At 43.4% G+C, this 12321-nt stretch overlaps 1 protein-coding gene across 1 annotated transcript in view; it reads left to right on the forward strand.

Moving 5' to 3' along the window:
- MED12L (mediator complex subunit 12L) overlaps positions 1-12321 on the forward strand; it is a 648568-nt gene that overhangs the window by 232323 nt on the left and 403924 nt on the right. The gene's annotated exons all lie outside the window — the stretch shown is intronic.

Below are 12321 nucleotides of genomic sequence, written 5' to 3' on the forward strand. Positions count from 1 at the left end.
ATCCAAGATGGATTTTCCTGTGACTGTCGCGTCACAGTCGCAGCATGTCGCATGTCGCAATGAGACACCATAGCCTATAATTCTAAAAATTGTTGTGCGATATCAATGTAGCAGTTTATGTGGTGCCCTATGTGTCATGAAACTTATTGTCGTCGTGTAGGCCTAGCCTTAAGCAGACCTACTACAGTGAAAAAAAATGGCTGGGTTGTTATGGAAACCTGGAGTAAAACTGTGTGTATGTGGAGACTAAGGGCCTGTGAGCTTCTATTGGCTGATAAGGGACATGTGACCATGTGTATGGTAGTTGGGATATGAAGAGAAAGACTTGCAGGCTTGAATCGGCTAATGCAGGTCATTTTTTGGGAATATCTCAGGAACGGTAGGTCCTAGAGAGCTGAGAACGCTGAGAACCTTCCCGGACACCTGATGTACCTGTGTGCCAAATTTGGTGAAGATTAGTGATGAGCGGCAGGGGCAATATCCAAATTCACAATCTCCAGGCAATATTTTCTTGATTGCGAAAAATTTGCATGAACTTCGCATACAAATTTTCACATAAAAATTCGCATGAACTGGTATTTTCAAAAAAAATTGTATATTCGCAATTGCGAATATATTTAGCGATATTCTAAATATTCGCAAATTCTTGAAGTGCCGATATTCGCAATTAAAATTCGCAATTCGAATATTCGTGATCAACACTAGTGAAGATCAGTCTAGTCGTTTGGTCGCCCATAAAGAACGTCTAGACAGACAGAAACTCATTTTTATATCTATATTAGCAGAAGGACCCGGCTGTGCACGGGTATATTTAATCTATTTAATTTTATGTTTCCGTGTGTCGTAAAAAGATATTAACAGTTTCCCCATAACAGTGACCTCTACAGTGCCCGCCCCGTTAACTGTGACTTTCACTGTCACCGCCCCTTTAACTGTGACTTTTACTGTGACCGCCCCTTTAACAGTGACTTTCACAGTGACCGCAACCGCCCCTTTAACAGTGACCACCCCTTTAACAGTGACTTTCAAAGTGACCGCCCCTTTAACAGTGACTTTCACAGTGACCTCCCCTTTAACAGTGACCACCCCTTTAACTGTGACCGCTCATTTAACTGTGACCGCCCCTTTAATTGTGACTTTCACAGTCACCGCCCCTTTAACTGTGACTTTCACAGTGACCGCCCCTTTAACTGTGACTTTCACTGTAACCGCCCCTTTACCTGTGACTTTCACTGTAACCGCCCCTTTAACTGTGACTTTCACTGTAACCGCCCCTTTAACTGTGACTTTCACTGTGATCGCCCCTTTAACTGTGACTTTCACAGTGACCGCCCTTTTAACTGTGACTTTCACAGTGCCCGCACCTTTAACAGGGACCTTCATAGCGCCCGCCCCTTTAAAAGTGACTTTCACAGTGACCGCCCCTTTAACAGTGACCATCATAGCGCCCACCCCTTTAATAACAGTGACCCCCACAGTGCCCGCCCATTTAATAACAGTGACCCCCACAGTGCCCACCCATTTAATAACAGTGACCTCCACAGTGCCCGCCCCTTTAATAACAGTGACCTCCACTGTGCCCGCCCCTTTAAAAACAGTGACCTCCACATTGCCCGCCTCTTTAAGTAGTAAAGAAAAATGGCTGGGTTGGTATGCCCACAATAGCACTATAGGGTTAGTCTAGGGCTTATCAGGAGGTTCCGGAACACGGAATCACCCTTATCAGGGCGGCCATTCTGTTTATAGGCAGGGTCTGCTAAGTATAGGGCTATATCTAGGGACAGGACCAAATTAACAAGAGATCACACTGCCTAGATCTTCATGTCCTCAATTTTAACTGTGGAACAGATACATTGCCATTGAGCATTACAGTACATATCCCTGATGTGCTGTTTTTGTATTTTTTTCTTTTTCTGTGTTTTTGTTTGTTTGTAGGAGTTCATTGTTTTATATGTAATTTATATTAAAGGCAAAGTTTTATAACAGTAGGTTCCCTGTGACTAATGGGTTGTTATGGAAACCTGAAGTAAAACTGTGTTTATAGCAGTTGGGATTTGAAGAGAAAGACTTGCAGGCTTATTTTTTGGAAATATCTCAGGAATGGTACGTCCTAGAGAGCTGAGACCCAGTCTAAAACCTTCCCGGACACCTGATGTACCTGTGTGCCAAATTTGGTGAAGATCGGTCCAGTCGTTTGGTCACGTATAAAGAACAGACAGACAGAAACTCATTTATATATATATATATATATATATATATATATATATATATATATATATAAAGATATATATACCCCTTTTTCTCTGTTGGATTCCATGTCAAAGTTAGAATACAGTTAGAGAAACAATCATGGTGAAATTGCATTCAGCAGCATTTGTTGCATAAATTTGAACCCAGTTCCTTACACATAGTACGGAAACAGTGGCTCACATAGAGAATTAAGGACCCCATAGCAAGGATCAAACCAGGCCCCCCACACAGGACTGAAGGGTTTCTGCCTAAACCCCTTTCAATGACCATTGGGCTATTTTTCCACTACCTCATTTGCTAAAAGTTGTTCCATTAGAGGGTAGCATCCTGACCAGGTTTTCACTTCCAGTAGAAGTGGAGATGATCCCAACTAAAGCCTTATTCACACAGTCAGTGTTCGGTCAGTGATTTCCATCAGTGATTTTGAGCCAAAACCAGGTGCAGCTCTAAACACAGAACAGGAGCAGATCTTTCCTTTATACCGGGCATCCTCAAACTGTGGCCCTCCAGCTGTTGCAAAACTACAACTCCCAGCATGCCCGAACAGCCTACGGGTATCAGCCTACAGCAGGGCATTGTGGGATTTGTAGTTTTACAACAGCTGGAGGGCCGTAGTTTGAGGGTGCCTGCTTTATACCTTATGTCTGTGGAGGCTCCAATCCTGGTTTTGTCTGTAAAGAATAAATCAAGGCAACTGGACGTACTGTAGATTTCTTGAAAACATTTCACTCGTTCTTCCAACAAGCTTTCTCAATTCTGAGTGACTGTACACAAATTCTGGGAATAAATATGTAACTGAATCAACATCTGGTAATTATACCCAACATTGGGTCAAAGGTGTTGTTGATACCATTATCCTAATTGGAGTAAGTAGGTGATAAAGACTTCCCAGAAAAAGGTGCCAAGACAGCATTGTATGTGGCAGACAATAGATGTCTAACTCCCCCCACCTCTATTCAAGCTTGGCTTCTCCTTCACGCCTTGTTTGAAGGAGGCCATCTACGTAAAAATGGAGAAGCCAAGCTTGAATAGAGGAGGGGGGGGGGGGGGGGGGTTAGACATCTATTGTCTGCCACATACAATGCTGTCTTGACACCTTTTTCAGGGATGTCTTTATCACCTACTGACTCCAATTAGGATAATGGAATCAACACCTTTGACCCAATGGGTATAATTACCAGATGTTGATTCAGTTACATATTTATTCCCAGAATTTTTGTACAGTCACTCAGAATTTAGAAAGCTAGTTGGAAGAACGAGTGAACTAGTTACAGATATACCATGACCTGGATAAATGAGAACCTTCACAGACAATCCTGGTTTTGGCTCACAATGACTGATGGAAACCACTGACCAAAACACTGAGGTGTGAACGAGGCTTAACGCTGGGTTCAGACCTGAGCGTTCGCGATGGAGCGCTCTGTATGCGCGATTGTACCGGCGTTTGCAATCGCGCATACAGAGACAAGCGAACGCCCATTGTCGCGCGTTCCCGGAAGTCTATGAACGGGAACGCGCGACAAGACGCCCCAAAGAAGCTCATGTACTTCTTGGGGCGTCGGGCGTTTTACAGCGCGATCGTACGCGCTGTAAAACACTCAGGTGAGAACCATTCCCATAGGGAATCATTGGTTCTTGCCTGTTGAGCGTTTTACAGCGCGTAGGAACGTGCTGTAAAACGCTCAGGTCTGAACCCAGCCTAAGACTGGGCCCCCTCTTGCCCTGGGTCCCATAGAAGTCGCGTGGTAGTTACGCCTCTGTACAGAAACCACGTCTTACAGGTGAATGGAGTTGATTTTTAGTCACAATAGGTTTGCTGTGTGAACATACACTTACATTAGAGTTTACTTTTAAAGAACGACTGTGGTTATTTTTATTTTGTTGATATTTAATATATTTAATCCATATATAATAATGCTAACCTTTCACATTTTCGGTCTGCTGAAACGGAGTTACTTTATCTAGTCACATCCTGAGCTCTCGTCAGATTCTTCTTGCTTCCTGCTTCTTAGCTCTCAGGCTGTACCGTCCAATTTTCTCAGTGTATTTTGTCTGTCAACATTCAGCATCTTGAAAGCAGCTTTGGCTGTGAATGGTGAAACTGGTTCAAAATGATGTGCTGATTATTTTTTTACTAGTTTATATAGTGGTTTGAGCTCCATTTTTCTGCCACTGAGCTCCAAATACCCTGCTCAGATACAGGGTAAGATACGATGCTGACTGCCTGTAGTCCCCACTAGGGGGCACATGTGAACCTACTGAATGTCTTACACATTGAACTGAACAGTAAGGGATTTTTCCATTAGAAAAATCCTTGGCTGCCCTGACTGACCTTTGTATTAATTGTACATGCTGATTCACATGCGGAGTTAGCCCGATTCAGTGGTGGTAATCCACATGTTGCTATCCTTCCGTGGTTTCCATGCCAATAAATAACATACATTTTTATTATTTTCCCACTACATGAATTTCAAATCCACAAACAGGAAAACACCATAACATATAAACTATGACACAGGGTTCTTATTGACAAGGATGGGAGGTGGATTTTAAGCAGATTTCATGCGGATTTCGGTGTGATGTCTGCGCTGAACTCCACTGAGTAAACCTACACAAGGGGAGGTCCCCTCCTGAGCAACGTCCTGCAGATCTCCCAAGTGTCCCTCTTTTGGAAGGATAGTCCTTCTTTCTGACCCAAGTCCCTCTGTCCCTCTTTGCTCCTTAGCACGTCAGTATTTTTCTTTCCAGATTTCTGTTCAGTTTTTTTGCTGATCCGCGTTTTCAATTGTACATCCGTTCCGGTTTTCCGCAAAAAACGGAAGGAGGAATATATGTTGCTAGGGTACTAATTTCCTGGAAACGGATCCGCAATTGCGGATGACATATCGATGCATTCTGCATGTCATCCGCATTTTTGCAACCCCATTGACTACAATGGGACCACGGACCACATTTTGCAAACAATAGTAGGACAAGCTCTATTTTTTTGCGGATCCGCATAATGGAACTGAATACACTGAGTGCTGTCCGCATTTTGTGTGGGGCCATTGAAATGAATGGGTCCGCATGCAGATTACAGAATACTGCTGTGTGAATGGACCCTAAATGTCCCTCTTTTTGATCTGAGGTATAGATTTGCATTCTTACATTCATAATATTGACCCAGAAAGTGTTTACAATAATTCCTTGGTAAGTTCTATAAGGAACGTCCATTGAAGAGGGGTTGGATCGAGCACAGCGTCTTGCTTCTCCTCAATTCTCTAAACCGACTGCTATTTTAACAACAGGCTTGGGAGAACCGGGCAGATCCCACTCCAGAACATACCCTAAGGCCTCATGCACACGGCCGGGCAATATGCGGGCACTGGCCGTCTGCTCCCCGCATCACGGATGCGGACCGATTTACTTGAATGGGTCCGCAATCTGGAGCTGCGGTGCGGAACTGAGGCACAGACAGAAACACTGCGGCCCCCAATGCACGGAACAGCTGCACAACATGAAATAAGGTCCAGTGGTGGCTACAAGGATTCATTCGCTCAAAGTTAGAAAAATATGCATGTAGATTTAACAGTCCGTAAAATGACAAAAACATGGAGCTACAGTGCATGTGAGATGTGACGTCATAGAGGGTATAGTGTGGCATTACTATTCAGTGAAGCTAGTAACATACCTGCATCAACTATACGGTGCCATATAGAACCTTTATGGTTCTGTATTATGGAAATTTGGTGTGAATGCCATGCAAAAATGCCACCAGCAGCTGCTCACAATCCTTCCAAAGCTTTCAATGGCAGGCCTTGGGACCATTCATGTGGCCGTCTTGTCCTCTCTTGGTTGCATCTTTAAAATGCCGGTCATGTGGCCTCAGATTGAGAACAATGGAGAGCAGACTCCACGCAGCCGCTGGCAGCTTATCAGGGAGGATTCTGTGCTAACTTTTCCGTATCACTGACACTGTGTGAATGAGGCCATACTAAGGCACGAGATGAAACATAACAGTTTTCCTTGCACGGATTCAATATGAATCCTCAGGACAAGCGCTCTGTATGCCGCCTTGTATATTCTACTGTATGTATGCCATATTACAGATCTGTACAACATGGATCATACCACAGCCATGAATCTGGAGAGCTCTGACAACTTCTTATTTTGAATATAATAAAATAATGGTTGTCACCCCAGATTGCTACAATGAACAATGTCCGTCTGCTTCACTCTTATCTCTGAAAATGAAAAAATGGCAAAAACCTCTTATACATATTAGAGCTGGAGAGGGTTCAGAGGAGGGCAACTAAAGTACTAACTGGAATGGGGCAACTACAGTTAGGGTAACTTCCTGACCAAGCAGGTAATTTAGTGCCCCTGCCGGTGCCAGTAATTTTTTTTTTGCCGGCAATAATAATTGCGGGTATTTTCCTATAAGGACTGTTACTAAAGAGCACCCCACAGCCTTTAACTACCGCCCCTCTCCCCCCAACTACCGCCCCCTCTCCCCCCAGGGGCGTTAATGGGGGCATTAATATTACTGGGGGCACGAATGGAGGCATTATTAACTCATTAATTCTAGGGGGCACTAATGGAGGCATTACTTTTACTGGGGCACTAATGGGGGGCATTATCAATTCTGGGGGGCACTAATGGGGGGCATTATCAATTCTGGGGGCACTGATGGCGGCATTAATATTAATGGGGGGAACTAATGGGGGCATTATTAATGCTGGGAGCCATATTATGACATAGTGACTTAACGGTGTTAAGCCACGCCCCTACAACCACACCCCCTTTGAGGTGTGGCTTAACTTGGCCAGTATTTTTTATTGGGAAAGGTGGCAACCCTAACTACAGGACCCAGAAAGATTATCAACATTAGGGTTATTCACTTTAGGAAAAAGACAACTGAGGGGAGATCTAATACCTATGTATAAATATATCAGGGGTCAGTACAGAGATCTCTCCCATCAGCTATTTATCCCCAGGACTGTGACTGTGACGAGGGGACATCCTCTGCGTCTGGAGGAAAGAAGGTTTGTACACAAACATAGAAGAGGATTCTTTACGGTAAGAGCAGTGAGACTATGGAACTCTCTGCCTGAGGAGGAGGTGATGGTGAGTACAATAAAGGAATTCAAGAGGGGCCTGGATGTATTTCTGGAGTGTAATAATATTACAGGCTATAGCTACTAGAGAGGGGTCGTTGATCCAGGGATTTATTCTGATTAGTGATGAGCGGCAGAGGCAATATTCAAATTTGCGATATTTGTGAATATTTGGTAGAATATTCGTCATATATTTGCAAATTCGAGATTATTTTCTTGATCGTGAAAAATCGGCAATGTAATATTTGCGTAATACACGCGAAATACAGGCGTGGGTCACTATAGCTACATTCTTCAAGCTGCTAGAAGTTTCCTGAGACTGGAGAAAATGGTTGGCACGGCAGAACATTACAATAGCTTTATATGCAGATAGAGTTCTCCAATATATTCGCGATAGCAAAATCGGCACTAATGATGCGAATATTTTGGCGCAATACATGCAACTTCACATTTTAGCAGGTCTGACTAACTTATATGTGATTGGTGCAGTAAGTATTGTTGTGAACTTGTGACATCACAGCACTATGTCTGTAGCATGTATGTATGGACAGCAGAACCTATCAGCTACACCATATCACTATCTAACCTACACTGACTATCTCCCCCTAACTGTCTGTATTATATATATCAGCTAACTAACTACCAGGTATCTAATCTAATGACACAGGAAAGCACAGAGCACAGCAATGACACTGCTTTCTCTCTCAGAACTGCAAAATACTGTATACAACGGCTGCTGGGGAGGTTCTTATATAATAAGGGGTAGGCAACTTTCCTATTGGTTGCTAGGGATGTTGCTAAGCTCAGACAAAGACATTGCAGCCTTCTCATTGGCCCACAAGCAAGAAGGGAGGTTACTGATAAAAACAAAAATCTAGAATATTTGAAATTACGAATATATATCACTATATTCAAAATATTAGTGAATTCTCGAAGTGCCAATATTGGCGATTAATATTCGCTATTTGAATATTTGCGCCTAACACTAATTCTCATTGCCCGATTGGAGTCAGGAAGGAATTTTCCCCCCTAAAATGAGGAAAATTGGCTTCTACCTGACAGGGTTTCTTCCTCTGGATCAGCTTGCAGGATATCAGGCCGAACTGGATGGACGGTTGTCTTATTTCAGCCTTACAAACTGTTACTTTGTTGCTATGTTAGTAGGATCTGCTATGCTCTCCTCGGCCGCATTCACAATTATGGCAGCAGATCTGGCAGGCTGTTTCATCAGAGAACAGCATGCTGGATTTTACCGGATCTGTCATTGCTGGATTCCATAGTTTATCGCTGGATCCCCAATGACTGTAATGAGGTTCGGTGGTGATCTAAATGCTCTCCAGCATAAATGCTGTGTTTTTGCCGGATAAAGAACGCTGCATACAGCGGTTTTTGGTCCGTCCGACAGCCAACATTTGTACCGGAACAGCTTACCACCGATGTGAATGAGGCCTCACTCAGCCATATGTCGTATCAGTCATGGCACAGGAAATAATAGATGCTAAGATGTCAGTATAATGAGTGCTTTGGAAAAGTCTGTTTTATTTAGTGCCCCATGCTGAAGATGATAAACCATCAGTATCCCAGGGGTAGAAAGCACCTATAAAACATATAAAACAAGTATCTATAAAACAAATCTATCAATTGCTTCCTGAAATAACTTAGCGACATATTAATACACTTTAAATAGGCTGTCCATCTTTAGGGCAGCCGCCTTTCCTGAAGGATCTGTGGAGGGAAGCATATTTAGCTGCTCCCTGATGCTTGGTTCCAGCTCCTTCAGTCCACTACTGCATTAACTGCGCTAGTCTAAGCTTGTAGACTTCTGTAATGGACGGGGTTAACGTGTGCTGCTGCAGCCAACGACTGGCCCCAACGGTGACATGACACCATGTATTCAGGAAGTTTAGAAGCTGGAACTTGAGTACAGCGAATGCAGTGGTGGACTGAAGGAGCCGAAACCAAGCGTTGGCAGCCCAAAGATGTTTGAAAGCTGAAGAACTCCTTTCAAAGGGTTCTTCAGGAATTAATTATTTATGTATTTAATTATTTATTGGTGTGTTTTTGTCAGGCTGCTCAGCCACGATGGCATATCGTAGGCAGGATCACATCATTACCATCTATTGTAGAGCAATGTAATGTGCAGTGAGGGCCCGTCTTCTCACCCCCTTAGGGTGACAACCAGTCCTGCTCATATTCTAAGACAGGATGCTGACAGCCATTTTAAATCATTCCCAGAGAACCCCTTTAAGAATGGCTGCTACTTTTGCAAGTAACAATGACATTTTAAATAGATAAGGGACTTGGTTCTCAAAAGTGGAAATATGGAGAGAGGGATAGTCAGTGTTATTCCACAACCACCCCACTTGTCATTGGTCTACTGTACACCATATATATGTCACCAGCTATCTTTTATGAGAGTGCTCATTTTACTTACTTTAAACAAAGCAGCATTTTATAATCTCTAGACATCGACAATGAAATCCCTGCCTCAGCATGGACCGGCAGACACATTTATGGAAGGAAAAGGAAATGAAAGCAAATGTTGACAGATTCTGTGCCCACAAAGTGGCAACTCTGTCAAAGTTCAAGAATCACATGTGTGACCAGAGGACTGCAAAAGAGCAAAACTAAAATTGGTTAGTTTTTCAGAGAAATTGTGTGTATGACATAAATGGTAGGAATCTGTTTACAGGACAGTAGGAAAGATTTCGATGCCGTGATGAACAGGGGGTTAGAGGGTCTTGAGTTGTGTGGGCCATATTTATCAGTTGCATGATGCTTTACTTACAGAGACCCTTATGAATGTGTTTGAGGCATGGGGTTGGTGTCTACAGATGGAGCTTACAGTATATCCATTAGAGACACTTCTAAAGAATCATGGGAGTATACCTAGTAAAAAAGTAATTGTTTGGCCCACCTCAGTGATATATATGGGTCCCCGTAAGTACCCAAAACCCAAAGTTAAGACCAGCACCATCTTACATTCTTTATTGTTCCAGTGTTGCAGTATAAACAGCAGGAAAGACATCATATATTATACAGCATAAGGAATGGAAAAACATAGCTATGAGGCTGTTAGTAAAGACCATTGGTCTGAAACCCATTAGCCAACAAGTGGTTCTCCTTTTCTTCTGCTTTAGCTGCTGGTTGCAATTTCACACTGTGTTTTTAATGTAGACTACAATAACAATAGAAGTTATAATCTTGGATGGTGCCGATCTTGAGTTTGAAATCATAGGAATTTATTTCTGTATGAGGGCAGCATGGAGTAGTGACAGAGGTCCTGATTCCAGCCTTTGGTCACTTAGTTTGAACGTCTTGCTGTAGTTTCCATAACTTCAAACTTTATCACCAGCAGCCAACCCCAGTGCTGAGTCCTCCTGAGCTGCGGCTGTACAGGCCCTCCCGGTGCGGTGCACAGGGAGAAAGTGGAAAATCAGAGGTGGATGGGTTAAGCTCCTAACTCATGAAATTCAAGGACATCAAGCTTGCACATCATTGAAAGGACACCAGCAGTAGGTTCAGCTGCAGCTTACAGAAACTAGAGCAAAACACCCTGTAAGTGATACACCGCTGTGATCAGGGTCTCTTTAACTACTTTGTGAGACCACCAGATGGGGCAGCATACACTGATATTAACAGTAGGGTGTTTGAAAAAGTATTTTCTAAACTGAACAGCTTATTAAAAACATTAGGTGGAATCTATCATTCCACGAACACCAGTTTTCTGGTGTAAAAAAGTTTTAAACCCTATAATTGCAACATTTTAAACTTCACTGTTTCAAAAAGGGAATGTGGTGAAGAAGGGGAGGGCAGCGCAGGGGCGTAGCTAAAAGCTCATGGGCCCTAGTGCAAGAGTTCAGCTTGGGCCCCCGTCCCTCAGTGCTTGTTGGCAAGGGGCAGGGGAGCACAGATTGGATGCGAGCTGATTACAACTATTAATATTTCTACAACAGATGCATGACAGACAATGGATTCCTTGGGCCCAGCAGAGGAAATTATTCTCAGAGCCTAACCCCCATATCATTGATAAAGAGTAATTGATTCAAAACCTAAGACCTAGTGGCCAGTGATTAACTCCAAAAACAGACCCAAATGCGGCCTATTATTGCTTCATAGGCTTGGCCCACCAGAGAATACTCCGGTAGTATGGTGGCCAGTCCGACCCTCATATTCTTTCCTTGGTATCCTTGTGTGATGTGCAGCTCTCCTTTAGTCCTCGTAGAGACAGTATTTCAGATGCCTGATGGTACATAGCACTGCATAGACTCTACGAAAGGTCCACAGCATGGATCAGTATTGCACTCCATATGCTGCCATGTAGAAGCAGATACTCATCTAGGAGTGATGTTTCTAGTGGAGACTACATCGGTAGCATGGCATACATTCCAACACTCCACCTTTTTTTCATGGATTCTCAAACTATGTGTATGACACAGAAAAGTACATTATGGGCAATAGAGAATGGGCACTATATTTGTGAACCACATTATACAAATCTTAGGCCCCTTGCAGACGAGCGTGTCCGGATTAGGTCCGGATGCGTTGCGGATGCCTTCAGTGAAAACTGCGCGGTTTCGCAGGCAAAGTCATTCAGTTTTGCCTGCATTGTTGTTCAGTTTTTATCGCGTGGGTGCAATGCGACTTAATGCATTTTGCTCGAACGTGATAAAAAACTGAATGTTTACAAACATCATCTCTTAGCAACAATGCATGAAAAACACATCGCATTCGCATTGCTTGCGGATACGATGCGATTTTCACGCAGCTCCATTCACTTCTATGAGGGCAGCGTTGCGTGAAAATCACAGAATATAGAACATGCTCACGCAACGCAAGAGTGATCTGTGAAAAACAATGCACATGTACACAGCCCCATTGAAGTGAATGGGTCTGGATTCCGTGTGGGCGCAATGCGTTCACATGACTCATTGTACCCGTGCTGAATACTTGCTCATGTGAAAGGGGCCTTGTA

This window comes from Bufo gargarizans, chromosome 4 (genome assembly GCF_014858855.1).
Source record: "Bufo gargarizans isolate SCDJY-AF-19 chromosome 4, ASM1485885v1, whole genome shotgun sequence".
Taxonomy (NCBI): Eukaryota; Metazoa; Chordata; class Amphibia; order Anura; family Bufonidae; genus Bufo; species Bufo gargarizans.